Raw genomic sequence first — 9,281 nt, 5'->3', positions numbered from 1 at the left:
TCACCCTACTAGACTTTGAAGTCAAATGTCTGCTGTTTGCTGATGATCTGGTGCTTCGGTCCCCAACCAAGGAGGGCCTACAGCAGCACCTAGATCTTCTGCACAGATTCTGTCAGACTAGGCCTTAGCAGTAAATCTCAGTAAGACAAAAATAATGGTGTTCCAAAAAAAGGTCCAGTTGCCAGGACCACAATGCAAATTCCATCCAGGTACCATTGCCTTATAATTATGTGTGTGCTCTACCTACCTCAGCCAAATATCAGCACCACAGGTAACTTCTACAAAGCTGTGGACGATCTGAGAGACAAGGCAAGAATGGCCTTCTACACCATCAAACGGGACATAAAATTCTACATTCCAATTAGGATCTGGCTAAAAATACTTCAATCAGTTATAGAACCCATTGCTCTTTATAGTTGTGAGGTATAGGGTCCACTCACAAACCAAGAATTCACAAAATGGGAGAAACACCAAATTAAGTCTCCACATGCAGAATTCTGCAAAAGCATTCTCAGTGTACAATCTAAAACCCCAAATAATGTATGCAGAGCAGAATTAGGATGATACCCGCTAATTATAAAAATCCAGAAAAAAGCTGTTAAGCCCGACAACCCCCTAAAAGAAAGTGACGCCCAAACCTCCCTTGACCTAGAAGAGTCCCCTCAGCCAGCTGCTTTTGGGGCTCTGTTCACAAACACTAACAGATGACACAGGGCCCAAGGACAGCAACACAATTAGACCTACCAAAACAAAAAGATAACTATTTGAGACACTGGAAAGAATTAGCCCAAAAAAAGCACAACAAACTGGAATGCTACCTGGCTCTAAACAGCGAGTGGCAGAATACCTGACCATTGTGACTGACCCAAAATGAATCAAAGCTTTGACTATGTACAGACTTAGTGAGCATAGCCTTGCTATTGAGGGAGACCGCCATAGGCAGACCTGGCTCTCGAGAGAAGAAAGGCTATGTGCCCACTGCCCACAAAACGAGGTGGAAACTGAACTGCAATTCCTAACCTACTGCCAAATGTATGACCGTATTAGAGACACAGATTTCCCTCAGATTGCAAAGACCAACAAAGAATTTGAAAACATACCAAGTAAGGGGAACGCAGTGGCGATTTTAGCATGTAAATCTTGGTGGGGCAAAAAATAATAAAAAGTGGGATGCATGCCAGCAAAGCCACTACACAACACAACACTAAATAATACATTCATTGCACTATAACGGTGACAAACACTGCCCACAAACTGTTAGGGCCTACATAAAGCTATCCCAACAGCAGTCCCAACATCTTACCACTGCTACACCTGGCTATCAGCGGAGCCATGTCTGGCAGAAAAACAGTTAATTCAGCCTCATTTGCTGTCTTTTAAAAAAACATAGCTTACATGGCTGACTTCTTTAAACAAATGTGGTTTCTAATGACAATTGAGATGTACAAACTATGGCATAAGGGGACAACAAGCGGATAAGAGGCAATCCATAATTTCAATTAAGACATTAATGAGCGAGCTGGGACGGACATAGTCAATGTAACTATTTGTTTAGCACTTTTAAAATGTACAGCGACAGAATTCAGAACATGGGCCGTTCTTACAGTGTTCTCCCTGTACACCAAGTCAGAACCGTAGGATAAATAAAGGGGGCAAATAAGCAGACAATGAAAGCTCTTACAATAGTTGATGATTACATTTCTCTAAAACAGGTTATAGGCTACATGTGCACCACCAAGTCAAAATAGTATGCAAAATTAAGAGGGGTAAATAGAACAAATTATTAGGGTGAGGCAAATGGGCTAATAACATCTTACTACACAACATACACTTAGTATTACTTTCTTAGCTACAGTATACATATCTCCCTGGCATATTGCATAATTTATGCAGCAGCAAACAAGACATTTCTGGACTCACCTTGTTGTGCTGTGCTCACTAAAACAGGAAGGGGGCACGACGGTCCTTTGTGGGCAAATTTTGTCATCAAAGTCTGGAATTTGTTGGGGGCGGCAGGTAGCCTAGTGGTTTGAGTGTTGGGCCAGTAATCGAAAGGTTGTTGGATCAAATACCTGAGCTGACAAGGTAAAAATCTGTTGTTCTGCCCCTGAACACTGTTCCCCGGTAGGCTGTCATTGTAAATAACAATTTCTTCTTAACTGATTTGCCTAGTTAAATAAAGGCTCAATTTAAAAAAAACATCTGGATTTATGGTGCTTTCAAAACAACTGGGAACTCTGAAAAAAACAAGCTTGAATCATGATGACATCATTGATCTTCAGGTCGTAGCTCTAGAAAGAGGCTGGATTTACAATTCCGAATTGGAGGACCGTTCAGAACGTATTTTCCCAGTCGGAGCTCGTTTACTCCCGACTTCCCAGTTGTCTTGAACTCACTGAAGTCAAGTTTTCGCAGTTTTGAGTTAACAGTTGTTTTGAGCGCGGCACAAATCATGCTTCATTGACAGCATGGCCAATGTTGAATGTTTATCATATTAAACTTGGAAAAGAGCCCCTTAATCCCAGATTTGGGACCACACAGCCACTCCACTGAATAGCATTGCTTTGCAATGCTTGCAGTTAGCCACTGTCACTTAATCCTTCCAAACCCCTCATTGTTGAATTTGCGATTTCCAACTTGTGTAATGTTTATGTCCAATGGCTGCTGATGAGCACCGATACGTTTTATCTCTAATTTCTCTTCATTATTTCTCTTCATATGACAAGGATTATAAAGGATTTGCCAGTAGATTGTTGACTTGATTCATGATGACTGCTAGCTAAGATTTTGAAAGTAAGGGAAGGGAAAGGGGTCAGTTGTACAACTGAATGCCTTCAACTGAAATGTGTCTTCTGCATTTGCCCTCCCAGGCACTCCTCCCAGGGCTTAATGACTGGATTTACTGCATCAATTAGCCATCAAGGTCTCTGAGAGGTGAAAGGCCTGGCTGGCTGATCGATTGTTCTCTGGCAGCTGATGTCCCCTTGCCGTGCTGTTCTATGTTGACATGATCAGTCCAATCAAAGATACTGTACATATAACGTGATTTGACGTCATTTTATCTGTGGCCAATGACCTTGAGCGTTCTTGGATGGGCACTTCTAAAGTAACTTAATGGCAGCGCCCAACGGGATAGAATTTTCTATCTCTACCCTTGGACTTGATGGTGACGTAGTGTCCCCATGAGTGACATAACACTGAGCCAATCACGGCGCAACTCTCCGTATTTTCTGCTGGCTTGCCCCACCACCACAGAAAGCACTGAGCTAGGCTGAAACACCAGCATTTTGGAGCTGCCTTACTCAAGAAAACAAAAAAGAGACCACGTCTGTATGCGGCTTTATTAACTCAATGATATATATATATTTGTTTACATTGTTTGCCAACTGATAAATGACATGTCTTAATGCCACAATAGCATGCAAAACAGGCAAGCCCCACCTGCCCTTAATGACGGGTTGCCACTGGGGGAAGGTGGTTGTCACGCCCTGACCATAGAGAGCCCTTGGTTCTCTATGGTATAGTAGGTCAGGGTGTGACTGGGGGTGTTCTATGTTGGTTATTTCTATGTTGGTGTGCTTGGTATGGTTTCCAATCAGAGGCAGCTGTTTAGCGTTGTCTCTGATTGGGAATCATATTTAGGAAGCCATTTCCCCCCTGTGTTTTGTGGGATCTTCTTTTTCTGTAGGTGCCTATTTGCACTTCACTGTCTTCACATTTCGTTAGATCATTTATTGTTTTTGTATTTTGCTGAAGTTTCACGTTATAATAAAGATGTGGAACGCTACTCACGCTGCGCCTTGGTCCAATCATTACGACGATCGTGACAGTGGTGTGAAGAGGCAAAGGGTCAGACAGAAAGAAAAGGCGGTAGAGAGAGAGATGCGCAGAGAGTCCGGAAGCGAGGGCCAGAGGATAAAGGAGAGTGAAGGTCAGATCGAGACAGTTTGAGAATCGGCATATAGTCACAAATGAAGAAAGAGAAAGACAGCGAGAGCAGGCAATTTGTGTCTGAGAATGGCTCTACATCATATTTTGATCCCTATTAGTGCAAGTTGGATGTGTTTTACCACCACAGTTTGGGCGAGGGGAGGCAGAGCCCTATGATTGGCATGTGAAAAAAGAGCCAACCGCCTCCACTCCCTATCTAACCCTCTATTTATATTTCAGTGTCATCGGGTCTTGACAGGGAGATCCATGCCTCACGTAGGCACAACATGGCAACCCTTATCTACCCAGACAATCACTCGTCAACTAACCCGCTCCATCTGCCTGGGATTGAGAGAAGACACATCACCCACCGCCTACTACACATGGGTTATTCTATTTAATTTCAATATTGTCACACCATAATCTGTTTCACCTGTCTTTGTGCTTGTCTCCAGCCCCCACAAGGTGTCTCCCATCTCTCCTCATTATCTCCTGTGTATTTATACCAGCGTTTTTCTGTTTGTCTGTTGCCAGTTTGTCTTGTCAAGTCCTACCAGCGGGGTCTAGTTTTTGTTTTACTATCATGGCTCAGGCTAAGACCCAGATGCAGAGACAGGAGGCAGATAGTATGAGTCTTACAGTTTATTGTAGTTCAAGGGGCAGGTGAAAGGTAAGTCAAGGCAGGCAAAGGCTCGTAATCCAAATCAGAGTCAAGCAGGTATAGGACAGGCAGAAAGGTCAGAACTGGGAAGACTAAGAAACAAAAACTAGAGCACAGGGAACACGCTGGTAGGACTTGACGAACTGGCAACAGACAAACAGAGAATGCAGGTATAAATACACAGGGGATAATGAGGGGAGATGGAAGACACCTGGTGGGGGTGGAGACAAGCACAAAGACAGGTGAAACAGATCAGGGTGTGACAAATATAAAATATGAAAGTGCATAGGTTGACATCATGACAACAGTAGACACTTGATATCATGACTGTACATTTTTCTATATTGTTATGCTTCTTCTGGGGGGGGGTTGTTATGGACTGTTGGTGAATGAAAAATCCTAACAGTCTTGAATAATATACCTGTGGGAAAAGAGCCAATTGATTTCACAGTAATCGAAACAAGATCTGCCCTAACTGAATTACCATGGACTTGTCTCTCTGATACACAGATAGAGCTCAGCTGCTTGGACACAGAGAGATCTCTCCAACATAAATGTAAATTTAATCATCATGAAACCACATTGAGACCTAAACTTCCTCAATAGGTAAGATCTGGACTTCTGTTGCTACTCTGTCATTATGGCTACCTTGGATACCTGGGATCACTAAATGCTTCGTGAGGACGGACCCCACATCCCCACACACAGCCCTAACTGGGGCAGGTTGTCCACACCCCTCTGAGGAGAGACAGCCCGTTGCGAGGCATGTAGCTGCCTTATTTTGAACTCTTCAACAACAGAAAATACTTATATGGCCCGAAGATGTTTTGGCTAGCATTCAGATCCCCTTTGGGGTCTGGCCTCTCAAATGTAGACTGCCCCCACTTCTCCATAATTGTACACACCACCCTGATCCTGGTCCTGCAACCATCATGCAGTCACATTGTCAGGTGTGCTCTCAGTCTCAATGCACAATTTTTACTCTGAGGGGAAATGAGGCAGAGGGAACAAGGGATGATAGTATCAATGAAAAGAACACACAGGGACACACAGCAGTGGGGAATGCTGTGGAGCACGTATGCCAGATTTACTCGAGGACTGCCGCTGAGACGACTAGGGTAGTTATTAAGGCGATCCACTCTAGGCCCTGCCCATGGAGATCTGGTCGCCATGGTTACAGGCTATCGTGACATGACCGGTCCAATTGGAAGGCATTGTGGCTCAGCGACAGCTCGTGACAGCTTCAGGTCAACCCCGGCCTGTCCGGAGAGTTATGTAACTCAAATGGCTCACACGCACAATTACACACGCTCACTCTCAGCCAGTCACCTTCCCTGTCAATGAAAGAGGCGGTGCCAATCCGAAAAGATGTGCTGCCTGGCAGGCTGCCATGCATGGGCCAGGGTGTCAGTCACTGGTTACGTTGTCCCTGGCCTGTGGGTTTCCTTTAACAGCTCTGCAGGTCGTCTTCGGCTGTCAATCTAAGTGGGGAACTCGGCATACACTGTGAGGAGGATTCATAAAGGGCAATTATAAGTGCAGTTGAACTGATTGAATAAAATTACCTCCACATATCGTGACTTTATCTTTGTAAAGCTTGCTTGAAGGTGGCACACACACACACACACACACACACACACACACACACACACACACACACACACACACACACACACACACACACACACACACACACACACACACACACACACACACACACACACACACACACACACACACACAAATCCATACAAACCAAACACACACATACTCACACCCATCTCTCTTTGTGTGCCACCCCCAAGCACATACACCGCCCAGGAGCAAGCGCGGGGTATAAGGGTAGGGTTCCCGTGGGGGGGGACCCATTCTCTCCTCTGTTGATCTCTGTCACCCAGCGATTAGATAGTAAAGAAGTAACAGGATCCCGGTGCTGAAACACTTTCATTCAGGAGTTCATCCACAACATCATGCTGTTGAGTGTGCAGCAACTTGCAGAACAGCTGACACAGAGTTCTAGAAAGGAGTGAGTCAGGTATGCAAAACCATGGCTAGTGATTTACATGGTGCATTGAGGATTATGTGTCAACAGTAAGCATCATGTTAACTTTCACATGTCTGGGACTGCAGGGGATGTTTTGAAGATCAGATTGCCGGTGAAAGGTTGGAAATTGAAACGGTGTCTGATGAATGGTCTTCGCTGGGGTTCTACTAGCTAAGATGGTCATACCAAGGATCATTAGCCCATAGAAACGCATTGAATAACAGATTCATACATGGAAAAACAGATTCAAAAAAAATAATCTAAATGAAGTTTGTTTTAAAGTGTCTGTCCTATATCTGAGAGGCAAAAGAATGACCAGGAAAATATTTTTAAAACATTTTGACACATTTTAACCCCTTTTTTTGGCACTAAACTGTTCCATATATACTTCCATTCATTTTTTCGAACTTGCATTGTGGGCATCCTACATGTATAGTGTATTCAGGAAAGTATTTAGACCCCTTGACTTTTTCCACATTTTGTTAGGTTGCAGACTTATTCTAAAATGTATTAAATGTATATTTTCCCTCATCAATCTACACGCATTACCCCATGATGACAAAACAAAAACAGGTTTTCAGACCCTTTACTTGGTACTTTGTTGAAGCACCTTTGGCAGCCTTGAGTCTTCTTGGGTATGATGCTACAAACTCGGCACACCTGTATTTGGGGAGTTACTCCCATTCTTCTCTGCAGATCCTCTCAAGCTCTGTCAGGTTGGATGGGGAGCGTTGCTGCACAGCTATTTGCAGGTCTCTCCAGAGATGTTCGATTGGGTTCAAGTCCGGGCTCTGGCTGGGCCACTCAAGGACATTCAGAGACTTTTCCCGAAGCCACTCCAGCATTGTCTTGGCTGTGTGCTTAGGGTTGTTGTCCTATTGCAAGGTGCACCTTCACCCAATCTGAGGTCCTGAGCGCTTTGGAGCAGGTTTTCTCTCTTTATTTTGCTCCATTCATCTTTGCCTCGATCATGACTAGTTTCCCAGTCCATGCCACTGAAAAACTTGCCGACAGCATGATGCTGCCATCACCATGCTTCACCGTAGGGATGGTGCCAGGTTTCCTCCAGACGTGACGCTTGGCATTCAGGCCAAAGAGTTCAATCTTGGTTTCATCAGACCCAATAATCTTGTTTCTCATGGTCTGAGAGTCTTTAGGTGCCTTTTGGCAAACCAAGCGGGTTGTCATGTGCCTTATACTGAGGAGTGGCTTCCGTCTGGCCACTCTACCATAAAGGCCTGACTAAGAAACAAAAACTAGAGCACAGGAAACACACTAGTAGGACTTGACGAACTGGCAACAGACAAACAGAAAACGCAGGTATAAATACACAGGGGATAATGGGGAAGACGGGTGATACCTGGTGGAGACAATCACAAAGACAGGTAAAACAGATCAGGGTGTGACAGATAAGCGATTTGGCTTAGTTACTGGCCACCTTACTGGCCACCTTAATATTTTGTTCAATTACAAGACATATCCGTTTAATTTTGTTCAAAAAAGGAACACCAACCTCGTATCCGAAGTGTTTACTAGATAGCTGACAGTTGATAGTTGGCTAGCCTTCCAGTAAAAATAAAATTACTTGTCAACTTTTCATTGCGTAGCACGTTGCGCCCTCCTGTAGACTCTTAAAAATGGTTCTTCACCAACATCTTCTTCAGGGTTGTAACCAAATAATGTCTTATTATTTGTTTTACAGATTAATCTTATGTTTTGAGAAGGTAGATCGCAGTTTCATACTAACATATAAATGAGTATGAATAATGTAGGTAAAAAGTTGGATATTAAATGTGTGGTCTGTCTCGCAGTCCAATTTGACAAAATACAGCGTGTCCCACAAAATGTGAATATATATTACTTTTTTGAAAACTCTCAAAACCTAGCTTAACTAAAACCTAACTTAACTAAAATCTAACTTAACTAAAATCTAACTTGACTTATATAAACTGTAATGAAAATCGGTGGTCATCTAGCTAGCAGGGTGTCTTTAGTCGCAAAACGTGCCGTTATTTTCCAGGCCATTTAAATGTTGAGCTGGAGTTAATTTAATCCTCCAACGCTAGAGAGTGTCCGAAGTCAGGGGGTGTCCGAAATTAGCTACAAGGTTGCTGGTTCAAGCCCTGCATAGCACTGCATTATGTGTAACACAGGAAGCTAGCACGGAAAATAACTACCATGGTGCTAATTGGATCCGTGGGAGATGTATTGTGGAATATAAACACTTCTAAGGAATGGAAACCATTTACATTTTTGGTGAAGTGTCTTTGTCCTCATGCCACATATCTGATTGTCTTTGGGATTCAATTCATTTCAGCTAGAATCGTCTCATTGGGTAAAAAGTAAATTAGACCCTAAAACTCTCACAGTAGTGATGAAATGCATTACAAAGACACTAACAGGTGGCATAAGGATATGGGCGTACACATACTTACTCACACACAAATATACAAGTAAAATAGGATATAGCATACAAAAAAATGCATTTGGACACAATAAACACACACACAGACATGCACACACACACACCATCATGGCACGTGGATGCGAATACACACTTGAGGGATGCACTTGAACTCACTTGAACAGTTAAGAGGTATTGGGGGGAAATACGCAACACGCACACACACACCTGTGCAAATACAC

Source organism: Salmo salar, chromosome ssa14 (assembly GCF_905237065.1).
Source record: "Salmo salar chromosome ssa14, Ssal_v3.1, whole genome shotgun sequence".
Classification (NCBI taxonomy): domain Eukaryota; kingdom Metazoa; phylum Chordata; class Actinopteri; order Salmoniformes; family Salmonidae; genus Salmo; species Salmo salar.
Note: the sequence above shows the minus strand (reverse complement) of the source record.